The sequence below is a fragment of the Helianthus annuus genome, chromosome 2, assembly GCF_002127325.2.
Source record: "Helianthus annuus cultivar XRQ/B chromosome 2, HanXRQr2.0-SUNRISE, whole genome shotgun sequence".
NCBI classification, from domain to species: Eukaryota; Viridiplantae; Streptophyta; class Magnoliopsida; order Asterales; family Asteraceae; genus Helianthus; species Helianthus annuus.
In genome coordinates, this window is record NC_035434.2 from 48,920,174 (window position 1) to 48,934,356 (window position 14,183).

Genomic DNA, 14,183 nt, shown 5'->3' on the forward strand with positions numbered 1-14,183 from the left:
GATAAGATGACGCCTGCGTGATGGATAGTCTGTAAAAGGACTAAGGCTGCTGGGTATGGTGATGGTTCATCCTTGGAGGATGATCCGCCCGTAGGCGCCAAGTCATAGTCCTCCCAAGGATGGTCCATCCCACTAAACTAGAGGGTATGGGAGGATGGTGCTAGATGATTCTACCTCACAAAATATGTACAAGTATTAAAGGATAATGTACAAATCCTACAAACAAACAAACAAACAAAAGAAAGGGGACCCACTTTTTGCTCCGTCCTGGACGTCGGAATACCGACGGAGACGACGCGACTGAGGGGGGCGGCATGGCTGTAGGATCGACGACGGATGAGGACGATCCAAAGCCGATCCCCATACCGTATAGGCTAAGCAAACCACACCCATGGTCTTATTGACCATTTCAGCTTGACCGAAAGCATGTCTATTAGGGGACCCGGGGCGGTCCGTGTTCGACCCCCGAGCACGCGTTATCAAAAACCAAACACCGCCGCCGCTTGTATGTTTCACGCGTTAAATGTTTAACGCGTTAATTGGAACACGCGTTGAAGATGGAAATTTGTTGCTGTTTAAGTGTTTTTTTTTTTAAATTAGTGAGTGATGGAAATTTGTACAAGTGATGACCATTTCCAGCAAAAAAGGATGTGAGTGATGGAAATAATGGTTGATGACATGGCAGAACCTGATTGGATGTTGTGAGTGATGGAATGGTTAGTGAGTTATTCCACCCCGGGTCCTCTTAGACTGTCACCCCTACCAATTTTACCAGGTCTAAAGTTCTGATCCCTGTAACATCACATGGTGCAAATCAGAAAACGAAAATGACATATCATGCACGGTTTGACCAACTTTGAAATCTTCAATTTTAAAACCCAGTTTCACCCTCGGTTTTCCTTTCCAAACATCCAACAAAAACACTCCCAGGGGTGAGCTTTCCGGCGACACCTACTTTCAGATCCGACGTTTATGACCCAGGTAATAAAAACCAGATGCCATAACTTACTTGTCCATGTATCTATAAGTTTAAATTTCTTGAGAATATGTGAGTCGATAATGTGTTTCTATAAAAGTATATATTTTTACCTTTTTTAAAACCAAATTGATATATGCATAAGATCCGACTATGGTCTCAAATTATTTATAAATAATTTCACACCAGTACAACATAAATCTCTAATTTTACTTCATAATGTAAAAAGGTTTTAAAGTTTACTCGTTGTCTTTGTCTAAATTGTTACTCGTTAAACAAACTTTCAGAAAGGGGTAACGGCGCAGCTTGTTCCTCGTCTACCTGTCATTAGTTTGTAATCTTTTTTAGCAAAGTATTTCAAAAATTAGGGAATTAAATATTTTGAACAGGTTAGCAATGTAATAGCTTTAAATAATAGTTATTGATTATTGATTTTATAATAAAAAAAAAAAAAAACTTCTAGAGTGTGAAAAAGGCTCATAAATCTCTAGAATGTAGAATTAATTCATTGAAGATATCCTTGATCTGCCTAAACTTCTGCCTAAAAAAAACCCACGGGAAAAGATCCACCAGTGTGTTTTCTCTTAGTAGCCTACATCTGGCACTCCTAGTTTGGATGGAAGAGTATTTTGGTCCTAAAAAACAAATTATTATCCTATTGTTTTCTAAAAGAGTTAAATACCTGGATAGTCCCTGTGGTTTGCCCTTTTTTCACCTTTAGTCTCTAACTTTCTAAAATTACAGCTATAGTCTCTAACTTTTCAATTTTCGTTCTCGGATAGTCCTTGTGCCTAACATCAGTTAGTTTTCTCAGTTAAAATGGTGTGAAATGACTAGATTACCCCTGAACAATAAAAAAAATAAAAAATTAAGATGGTCCACCCTCATCTTTTTTCTTCTCTCTCTCTCTCTAAAACCCACCAGGAATGTAAAGGCATAATTGTCACTTGATTTAGCTTACAAGGAATGTAAATTTCCACATTACTAACTACTAACAAGTACCAGAAGAATGAAATTCAAAACGCATCATTTATCAAGTTTACTAAAAGAAATCAGACACAAAAAATACCATTAAAAAGACCATCATTTACCTCCGGATCTTTACTTTGATCGATCAACTTTCTTTTGAGGCATGGAAGAAGATTGAACCAACAATAAACTAAAAAGATGATGATTAATGATCCTTTAAAGAAATAGTCAGTCAAAGAATCGATGATTGTTTCCAAATAGTCAAAGACGAAAGAGACAACCTTACACCTGCAACTCAACTTGAAGATGGTGGCGCGACTTTTGACTAGCCACACACCGCCGCGCGTCGCCCCCTGTCGCCGCCGACCTTGCTCACCTGCAACTGCCGCCTGCAGGCCACCGACAACCCGCCCCACTTTGCCTATGTCTCGCTGTCGCATCGCCGCCGCAAGACGCTACTACCGTTTTACCAGTGCCGTCGACCACCGGTAGCATCCCAAAAAGCCCCATCGTTGTTTCCTAGATTTTCTTGCGAACCCACCAGTTCAAATCTACCATTTGCATCGTTATGTCTAACAAACCTGCAAATCGCACTGTCAAACCTTTAAATCGTAGCAAGAAGTGGGATGGGGTAATGAAATTGGTGGTGGTGAAAACAGGTGACAGGGGTTGAGGGGTGGCAGAGGTGGTATCAATGAAACTGATGGAGATGACGGTGATGGTGACAAAGATACGGTGGTCGTTGGTGGTGGCGGAAGTGGTGTGAGTTGAGAATGTGACTGTTGGTGGATGATGATAATTGAATGGTTTTTTAGCAATAAAAGAAAGGAATGGATGACTTTTTAGGTATTAATTTAACAGTAGGGGTATTTTGGTTATTTTACATCTAGTTAACACCAAAAACTAACCCTCATCCTCGCCAGGGACTATCCGGGAACGAAATTGCAAAAGTTTGTGACTATAGCTGTAATTTTAGAAAGTTAGGGACTAAAGGTGAAAAATGGGCAAACCACAGGGATTACACGGGCATTTTTCTCTTTCTAAAAATACAAAATACAATGTACAAAAATATAGTAAAATATAATAAAAAAATGAGAACAAAATATATAGCATAAAAATTTAGCAAACAAATCCAATACAAAATATTCAACATAAAAAATACAAAACAAAAATGTATCATAAAAATCTAGTAAAAAAAATTCAGTACAAAAATATTATACAACATAGATATTTAAGGCAATTGTTTGGGTTTTTTATATCTCATATTTTATATAGCAATATGGTGCTTAAATTAAAGATAAAAAGATGCTAATTTTATAGTGGAATTATAACCTTATAAAGAAGCAACAAACTTATGCATATCAAGGTTGTACAATTGGCTTTGAGAGATTTTCAAAAAAAAAATGAAATTTTCCTTTTTAACCCTAAGGTTTTAATTTTTCACAATTTAAGTTTAAAGTTTTAATCTTTGTTTCATTTTTAACCTTAAAGTTTTAATCTTTGACAATTTAAGTTTATAGTTTTAATCTTTGTTAATTTAACCCCTTTGATTAATTTTATTTTTCACTTCTAATTCAAAAGTTTTCATCTTATACAATTTAACCCCTTTGATTAATTTGATTTTTCACTTCTAATTCAAATGTTTCCATCTTTTGCGATTTAACCACTTTGATTTTTTTTTACTTATTTGTTGTAATCTTGCCTTTGAGAGTTTTCCAAAGAAAAAATGGTTATCATATGGTTGTTGTAACCTTGGCTTTGAGGGTTTTAAAAAAAAATGATTTTTTAACTTTTCACTCAAATGTATTTCATATGGTTATGCATATGATTGTCGTAACCTTGGCTTTGAGGGTTTTTTAAAAAAATGATTTTTTAACTTTTCACTCAAATGTATTTCATAAATTACCTTTAACGCAAAACTATTTGTTTTTTACTTTTAACATAAAACTTTTTATCTTTTGCAATCTATCCTCACAACTTTTTTTACTTTCAACTTTGGTCCTTTATAATTTTTATTTTCCGCAAATTTTTTCGCTTTATGCTTCGTTCAAAAATTTTGTGACTAAACACATCGAAACGTGCGTCTTTGGTTTAACGTTTTTTTGTTTCGTTCTAAATTTTGCGAGTTAACACGACGCAACGTACATGTGTGGGTGAACGTTTTTACATTCGTCTATTTTTTCCCGTTTGAAAGGTTCAACATAACATGCGCGTCCTAAATCGACTTAGTTATAACTAAAGAATCCCCGCCGCATTGCGGCGGGTCGTAATTCTAGTTTAAAAAAAGAGTAAAATGCACGGATAGTCCCTATGGTTTGGTAAAGTTTCACCTTTAGTCCCCAACTTTTAAAAATTACATGTATGCTCTTTGTGGTTTGCTCGGTTGTTACACGGATAGTCCCTGAAGTGGATGGACGTTAGAATTCTCAGTTAAGTGAATGTGAAATTACAAAACTACCCTTATCCCATTAAAAAAACAATATATTAAATATTAAAACACCCCACCACCACCCACCCTCTCCCTCCTTCACCCCACCAGCAGCAGCACCACCTCCCACCCACCGCCACTTCTGCCTGTATGTGTAAATTAGAAAAGAAAGGGTGCGTCTTTTTCTTTTGCCACCACGTTTTCTTTTTCATCCTTGATTGTGGCTGACATCAATTGATATCACAATTCCTAATCTCTACAAGCTAGTGGATGATGATGTCATATTAATTCAGGTTTCATATGTTAGGTGTTTTTCATATTATAATTGATTGATAACATGAATTCGATGCCTAACCTGTAAATAAATCAAAACATTTGCAGCCTCTAGTAGGTTGAAAGTCAAAGAGAATCATCCAGATCTAAAGAAAAATTGGGGGAATAATCTTTATCCACGTGACTGGAGACTAAATTAGGTGGGATAAACGGTGGGTGGCTCGGGAGGGGCGAGAGAAGAGGAAGAGGGTGAGTAGATGGGGTGGGGTGTTTTAATGTTTAATATATTGTTTTTTAATGACAAAGGGTAATTTTGTCATTTCATATCCACTTAACTTAGAAAACTAACGTCTATCCACTTCAGGGACTATCCGTGTAACAACCGAGCAAACTACAAGGAGCATACATGTAATTTTGAAAAGTTGGGGACTAAAGGTGAAATTTTACCAAACCACAGGAACTATACGTGCATTTTACTAAAAAAAATAATGTTGTTTGAAAAAGTTATGAACGTTTAAAAAATATGATGGTAATATGCATGTGACTCGTATGTAAAGAGAAAAAATCCACATATAAGCTATTACAAAAATACTCTTACACTCATTTCTTTTCCTACACTTTCATCTTAACCATTTATTTAAAAATAAAAGGTCAAAACTCTTTCTTACGGGACAGGGGGCGGGTGAATGTATAACGCGTTATGCTAATTATTACGCGTGGAAAAACCAAAGTTCCCACCCCCACCTCTTGCTATAACGCGTTATAGTAGCACGGAATCGGATTTTCGTTATTTTTATCACGGCGTTATTGTTTTGACTTGTGAGGGTAGTTGTTGGTTGGGGGGAAATTGTTGGGTGTGGTGGTGAGTGATGACCACCCCCACTAAAAAAGGTTGTGAGTGATGGAAAAATGGTTGCTGACATGACGGAAAATAATTGGATATTGTGAGTGATGAAATTTTATCACTAGTGACCACCCCCTCCCCTTATATTACTTAGACAAAATTAACTTTTAAATTCATCGTCTTAACTCTTAATATGGTCGTATACATTTAAATGCGTTGTAGTGTGTATATATTTTTACTTTTTTTTAACTTATCTACACATTTGTTTTATTAAAGTCTTTTAGTTTGCAAAAAATGTTTTTTTCTTTCAGTTAAGTGGTTTGTCATTTTTATAATCAAGTGGGTTAGTTGTTCAAAATTAACAAACTATAAAATATTAGCTTGTTCAGTTTAATTAATTCAATTTTGGTTAGTTCTCACTTATTCAAATTTAGTTATATTAAGGTTGCTTGAATAATGAAACAGACCAAGTCAATTAGTTTAATAACTTAAGTTGGATTGAATAGTTGAAAATTTATGCATCCTAACTGAAATTGTTGTTATTGTAAACTTAAATTTTGTTATTCTCTACAATTTTGGTATGCAATAAACAAGGTGCTCTACAATAGGCATACCAATGATTAGACATTTGAAATTTAGAAAGATGTAAAACCATATTGTGTACAACTATTAAAGATAACAATGCATGTCACAAGTGGACTAGACTACTTTCTTAATAAGGTAAACACAAGTTACTCTTTACTTTTTAACTTTAGCATCTTGCTTTATTTTAGTGGCATGTGAGGAAGCTATCGGTAATAATGCTACATGGAATTCGGTTTCGCTCTCCAAACAACAAATTAGAAACTGTGTTAGATGTCAATACTAACATCCATTTCTTCATTTTGAAGCTTCTACCACGGATTGCATGTACATGTATATCTATTTGTGTGACACCCAGCAATTTAACAGGGTAATCCGTACACTTTAACTGAACCAGATTGTATGTACATTGTCACACCCCCAAAATCCACACGCGGAGTATCACCGCTTGGAGGCGTGACTGACCAGGATCTTAACCACCAATCATATTGAACGTGTAATATAGTTAAGTATAGCGGAAGCATTTAAGTAACCCAAACAATAATATTAATGTATGAATCATCATAAGTGTTGAAATAGCATTCACGATCCTTTGCCCACAACGACCCGCTCCTCCCTGTGCAAGCTCCATAATGTACCTAAGGTCCTGCAAGGCATGCAGCAGAGAGTCAACAACTAGTTGAGCGAGTTCACAGTAAGTTCAGTAATAGAATAGTATAGCAAGCATTGCGTTCATTCATCTAATCATGCATCGTATTAATTCGTTCATTGTTCATGTATAGTATTGGTTTGCATCGCGGGCCCTTTCGGCATGTATGCGAAGATTTGGGTTAATACTCCCAAATATCCTAGACTATGTATATTTGTATCGCGGCCACCCTGGCATTCCTTGCGAAGATTTGGTTTCTATAGTTCGCAGCTTCCCCGAAGCATGTGTGCGAAGATCAGTCATAATTATCGCAGCCAACCCTTGGCGTGTGTGCGAAGATCTGTTCAAGTAGGTATACTAGTCTAGCCGTATCTTATCATTCACCATCCTCACCCTGAGGACTCATATCATTAAATTCCGTTAACTAAGTATGTACGTATATTTCATTCAATCCCATTCCCACCCTGGGAACCCCATGCCTTGGCTGTGTGAACTCACCTTGGGTTGCTCGGCAGATACACAAAGAGAGAGAGGGAAAGTTCTTGAACTAACAATGGTCAGCCACGTCCTAACAGGGTTACCACATAAGTCAAGTTCGGTTCAAGTAATGCACGTATACATCAAAACAAACACGTATGCACGTAAACAGTCAGCACGTTAAGTACACCACTTGTACGATTCAAATGCCTAAGCCCGAACTATACCCGACCCAACTTATAAGAGGTCCAACATAAAGGTCTCGACCCAATTAACATAAGCAGTCCAATTAGCAGAGATGTAAACAAGTCCAATTATCCGGCCCAATTAGTTGGGCTCGTGTCAGTGTGCAAGTCCAATTATGTGCACGTGCATGGTCTCGAGTCGCAACGAGGATCTCGAGTCGCAACGAGGATCTCGAGTCGCAACAGGTGGTCACGGTTCATCATGGTCCAGTTACGAGTCGCAACGGGACTCGCAACCGTGGTCTCGGCTTGTGCTGTTTGTGTGCGAGTGTTGTGGTTTCGAGTCGCAACGGGACTCGCAACCACGGTTTCGGGTTATGCTGCTTGTGGTCTCGAGTCGAGACTATGGGTTTCGACTCGCAACAGTGTGTCGCAACCGATCATGTAACGGATTATAACAGTTTCCTTATTTCATTTAACAAAATCCCGTAATTCCAGCAAACAGATTTGGCAGTTTCAATAACAGATCAATCATGGCAATTATCAGATCAATTACCAACATTTATCAATTTCATAACATATTCAACATGTTCATAATCATCATCAAGAACAATTGTCAGGAACAATCATAGGAAAATCGACCGGATCATCCGATTACCTAAATCAACGACTATCATGCAACCCTTCATCCTGGCCAAGCAGTAACAACGAATATAACAACACTACATATAACCGGAAACTATAATTTCAGTAACATGTATTCGGCCCTAGATCGAATTAACAACAAGCAATCATACCAACCATGGATTCCCGGAATCCTTAATCATCCAAAATCTTATACTAAACAACTTAGTTTACATGTTCCGCATTCTTTTACAAGCATGATCCACAACATAGATTTACTAGCATGATAACCCCAGATCACCACATAAAAACATGTTATCAAAACACAACAATCATTCAAGGATTACTAACCAGAAAACCGAGAGCCTAGATTGCTCGAGATGGGTGGCTTCGGGTGATGGCTGCCGTCCGGTTCTAAGGGAAGCCGAGAGAGAGAATGAAAGCTCTTAGGGTTGTGTGTGTGTGATGTGAATTGTAACAATTGAGAAAAGAACCAAGTCCCTAAGTGTTTTGTTCTTTTTGTGCATAGTGGGAGTGGGCCGAGCCCACCCGGTTACTTTTAAGGATCCGTGAACAAGGTGTGGCCCAAAGGGCTCGTGTATTCGGTTCGTGTACATTCACAACATACATACATACCATGCAATACATACACATATGCACATAATAATAAAACATTCATTAAATCATGGTATCACGTAGACACGTAACGTTACATCAAGGCAAGTCTAAAGTTCGAGTTGTCACATTATCCCCAACTAATTGGAAATTTCGTCCCGAAATTTGGTATGCACTCACTGAGGAAGCTAGGTAAGTTCAATCGTTCACTGGTTTTCCTGGGGTGTCACATCCTCCCCCCGTTGATCTGGAATTTCGTCCCGAAATTCCGAAGTAGTAGCTTCAGCCTCAGTAGTGGTAGCATTGGTTTCGAATAACTGGGGGTACTTTTCTGTCATCCTGTCTTCGCGTTCTGATGTGTGTAAAATGCAACATATAAAACACATCAATTAAGGCATAAAACTAACCCTTTTTAAGTACTAATGTTGGAAAAAGAGTGTTTTTGTCTTCCTTTTGTATTTTCAGGATGAAATGAGCTCAAAATCACAAAAGAAGCAAAAAGACCACTAATTCTACCATAAATACAAGAAAAGGAACAAAAGTAAACTGCCCGGACCCTCAACGGCACCTCCCAAGACAAAGAGAAGAGAACAGAAGTCTGAACACGCCCCGTGTCCAGTGAACACGGGGGCGTGCCCAGGAAGCAGCAGAAAAGACAAACCAGTAGAAGCTTCCATTGCTCACCACGGGGCCGTGCCCAGCGGACACGGGGGCGTGTTGAAAGTACAGCAGGCGCATTAATTGTAATTCGCAATTACAATTAATGAAGAGAGAGAATGTCAGACGGGCACGGGGCCGTGTCCAGCGGACACGGGGCCGTGTCCAGCGTTCTGTTCAGCCTATAAATAGAGGAGCTTGGTTTCATTCTATCTCATCCCTTGGCACACCACCTCTCTCACACTTCATCCACCACCCATCATCACCATAACACCATCATCCACCACCATCATCCATTGTCCATCATAGAGTGTGTGAGTCGTCTCGGGATCCAAGATTGATCGTAAGAGTTCTTGACAATCAAGGCCATGTTTGCCTAAGTCTCTTACATCACTTGGTGAAGACAAGTGTTTAGTATAATACTTTTTATTTTTAATCTTTTGCACTTTTTATTTGGTTTTGTATTAATGACTTTAATAACTAGTTACTTATGTTGAAGGTGATCTTTCCTTATCGTTTGTCCGTGGTGTCTTGGCATTATTTTACTGTCTATATAAAATAAAAGATTTTCACCATTCATATCTCCACGGTCTATATGGAGGTATGTTGGCTACCTGGTCGGGGGTTAAGGGAACGGTTTGGTAAAGGTCTTGCCCTTGTTCAGCGTTTAGAGGTCCTGCTTGGGACCTGGGTCAAATTTAGTAGAATCTCCTTCAATGCCCATAGGTATTGGATGGCGGGGATCCAAACTCTTTGACCCCCTCATAAGCTAACTACTATTAATACTATAACCCGGCTATTTAGGACTGTATCCCTGCTGACTCAGACTACTTAGCCGAGGGTAACGTCACCGCCAAAAGCGGGGCCTACCATAATTTGCATTAATAACTTAATTCATTATCTTTCAATAATCCGACCCTTTAGGATTGTATCCTTGCTGACTCAAACTACTGGGTTGAGGGTAACGTCGCCTTCAAAAGAGGGGCCTACTACAATAACTAAGATAATCTCTTAAACAAGTGCAAAAGTGCGAAAATAATCAAAGGTTATACTAATACACGTGTCGGATCCAAGTGATTCATCTTGTCTATCTGTTTTTATTTTATTTTCTTTTTCAGCATTTAGTTAGTTTTTATTTTTCTTAGTTAAAAACATTTTTCTAACTTTTTGATTTGATTAGATGTTGAGGATAAACCGGTATTAAAAGCTCTTGTGTCCTTGGACGACCTCGGTATCTTACCAACACTATACTACGTCCACGATGGGTGCACTTGCCCATATGTGTGCTTAGTGTTAGTAAATATCGTGTTTTATAAATTTAAAACTTGGCTAAAAGTGTAAAAAGGGCTTAAATAAACATCTAAAAACATATATACACTAACACGCATCAAGTTTTTGGCGCCGTTGCCGGGGACACAAGGATTTTAAGAAAGTTAGGAATCAACGGCCTAATCATCTTTTTATTTTTTCTTTAATTTTTAGGATTTTTTTTAGATTTTTCAGCTTCTGCAGAGCTCAGCACGGGGCCGTGCCCGCTGAACACGCCCCCGTGCCCAATCATTGGAACTGGCAATCCTGTTTTATATCAGACAGTAGGCTGAACACGGGGCCGTGTCCACTCAACACGCCCCCGTGCCCAAGATTCAGTTACTGAAAACAGAACCGTTTGATCCCGGCGGTTGGTAACTTCTGATACAAACATGAGTAATAGTGATTCTTTTTACTTTCGGCACTCTTATGGTTTGTGGTGTCAATTATGTGGAGGCGAACACGAGGAATTAAAATGTTTCTTCCTCACTTATAGGCCACACTATATAGACCCACCAATTCCTTGTAGCCTTAAGAGGGGCGAAAGTAAAAATAAACATTATTTCTCCCTCGAATGCGCCCAACCGGATATTCTAGGAGATATGCTCCTTGACGAGCTATTTCAACTAGAAGAACTACTTCTAAATTGGTCAAAAGAACTTAGGAAGGATTTCTTAGATCCATCCCAGGATGATGACCATGAGGAAATGTTGGAACCGCATTCTGACAACCTCGTTGCTCCCAAAAATACCTTTCTTCCTAGACAAGACGTGGACGATAGTCGTCCCTGTGCCGATTGTGCCGTGAAGGACTCCCCATCGACCTCGTTCGGTGCATACATAGACCTGAGCGATTCGGCATACACCTTCTTTAACGAGAGCCCGGGAAAGGGTTGGACTTGTCCACCTAGAATGAAAATAGGAATTACCCTCACCGATAACCTCTTGCGTTCTCGCCTTAGTATAGGACAATTAAGGTATTTTAGGCATTTTGGGGTTGTTCCAACAAGTCAGGAGCCACCCGATAAGAATTAGCTCCTTAATAAAGACAAAACTTCATAAATCAGCTTTCCGACACGGGGCCGTGCTCGGCCAACACGCCCCCGTGTCCATCCAAAGATTCCCTTCTGATCATGACGTCAGAATACGGACAAACTGTGTCAGAATTTTCTCTGCACACGGGGCCGTGTCCAGCGGACACGGGGCCGTGTCCAGCAGGCTGTCATTTTCTATAAATGCAGCCAAAAATTCTGCACATTTGGACCAACTTGGGGACACGGGGGCGTGCCCAGGAAGCAGCAGAAAAGACAAACCAGTAGAAGCTTCCATTGCTCACCACGGGGCCGTGCCCAGCGGACACGGGGGCGTGTTGAAAGTACAGCAGGCGCATTAATTGTAATTCGCAATTACAATTAATGAAGAGAGAGAATGTCAGACGGGCACGGGGCCGTGTCCAGCGGACACGGGGCCGTGTCCAGCGTTCTGTTCAGCCTATAAATAGAGGAGCTTGGTTTCATTCTCTCTCATCCCTTGGCACACCACCTCTCTCACACTTCATCCACCACCCATCATCACCATAACACCATCATCCACCACCATCATCCATTGTCCATCATAGAGTGTGTGAGTCGTCTCGGGATCCAAGATTGATCGTAAGAGTTCTTGACAATCAAGGCCATGTTTGCCTAAGTCTCTTACATCACTTGGTGAAGACAAGTGTTTAGTATAATACTTTTTATTTTTAATCTTTTGCACTTTTTATTTGGTTTTGTATTAATGACTTTAATAACTAGTTACTTATGTTGAAGGTGATCTTTCCTTATCGTTTGTCCGTGGTGTCTTGGCATTATTTTACTGTCTATATAAAATAAAAGATTTTCACCATTCATATCTCCACGGTCTATATGGAGGTATGTTGGCTACCTGGTCGGGGGTTAAGGGAACGGTTTGGTAAAGGTCTTGCCCTTGTTCAGCGTTTAGAGGTCCTGCTTGGGACCTGGGTCAAATTTAGTAGAATCTCCTTCAATGCCCATAGGTATTGGATGGCGGGGATCCAAACTCTTTGACCCCCTCATAAGCTAACTACTATTAATACTATAACCCGGCTATTTAGGACTGTATCCCTGCTGACTCAGACTACTTAGCCGAGGGTAACGTCACCGCCAAAAGCGGGGCCTACCATAATTTGCATTAATAACTTAATTCATTATCTTTCAATAATCCGACCCTTTAGGATTGTATCCTTGCTGACTCAAACTACTGGGTTGAGGGTAACGTCGCCTTCAAAAGAGGGGCCTACTACAATAACTAAGATAATCTCTTAAACAAGTGCAAAAGTGCGAAAATAATCAAAGGTTATACTAATACACGTGTCGGATCCAAGTGATTCATCTTGTCTATCTGTTTTTATTTTATTTTCTTTTTCAGCATTTAGTTAGTTTTTATTTTTCTTAGTTTAAAACATTTTTCTAACTTTTTGATTTGATTAGATGTTGAGGATAAACCGGTATTAAAAGCTCTTGTGTCCTTGGACGACCTCGGTATCTTACCAACACTATACTACGTCCACGATGGGTGCACTTGCCCATATGTGTGCTTAGTGTTAGTAAATATCGTGTTTTATAAATTTAAAACTTGGCTAAAAGTGTAAAAAGGGCTTAAATAAACATCTAAAAACATATATACACTAACACGCATCAAGTTTTTGGCGCCGTTGCCGGGGACACAAGGATTTTAAGAAAGTTAGGAATCAACGGCCTAATCATCTTTTTATTTTTTCTTTAATTTTTAGGATTTTTTTTAGATTTTTCAGCTTCTGCAGAGCTCAGCACGGGGCCGTGCCCGCTGAACACGCCCCCGTGCCCAATCATTGGAACTGGCAATCCTGTTTTATATCAGACAGTAGGCTGAACACGGGGCCGTGTCCACTCAACACGCCCCCGTGCCCAAGATTCAGTTACTGAAAACAGAACCGTTTGATCCCGGCGGTTGGTAACTTCTGATACAAACATGAGTAATAGTGATTCTTTTTACTTTCGGCACTCTTATGGTTTGTGGTGTCAATTATGTGGAGGCGAACACGAGGAATTAAAATGTTTCTTCCTCACTTATAGGCCACACTATATAGACCCACCAATTCCTTGTAGCCTTAAGAGGGGCGAAAGTAAAAATAAACATTATTTCTCCCTCGAATGCGCCCAACCGGATATTCTAGGAGATATGCTCCTTGACGAGCTATTTCAACTAGAAGAACTACTTCTAAATTGGTCAAAAGAACTTAGGAAGGATTTCTTAGATCCATCCCAGGATGATGACCATGAGGAAATGTTGGAACCGCATTCTGACAACCTCGTTGCTCCCAAAAATACCTTTCTTCCTAGACAAGACGTGGACGATAGTCGTCCCTGTGCCGATTGTGCCGTGAAGGACTCCCCATCGACCTCGTTCGGTGCATACATAGACCTGAGCGATTCGGCATACACCTTCTTTAACGAGAGCCCGGGAAAGGGTTGGACTTGTCCACCTAGAATGAAAATAGGAATTACCCTCACCGATAACCTCTTGCGTTCTCGCCTTAGTATAGGACAATTAAGGTAT

At 39.5% G+C, this 14,183-nt stretch overlaps 2 long non-coding RNA genes across 2 annotated transcripts; one reads left to right on the forward strand and one right to left on the reverse strand.

Moving 5' to 3' along the window:
* Window positions 1-582: 582 nt before the first annotated feature.
* Window positions 583-2,815, reverse strand: LOC110914722. Its single transcript, XR_002578540.2, has 2 exons — window positions 2,068-2,815; window positions 583-1,297 (listed from the first exon to the last, which is right to left on the reverse strand). It is a non-coding gene; the product is annotated as an uncharacterized LOC110914722 (long non-coding RNA).
* On the forward strand, window positions 892-6,468 carry LOC110914730. The gene is made up of 2 exons (XR_002578544.2): window positions 892-981; window positions 6,264-6,468. It is a non-coding gene; the product is annotated as an uncharacterized LOC110914730 (long non-coding RNA).
* The last annotated feature ends 7,715 nt before the right edge of the window (window positions 6,469-14,183 follow it).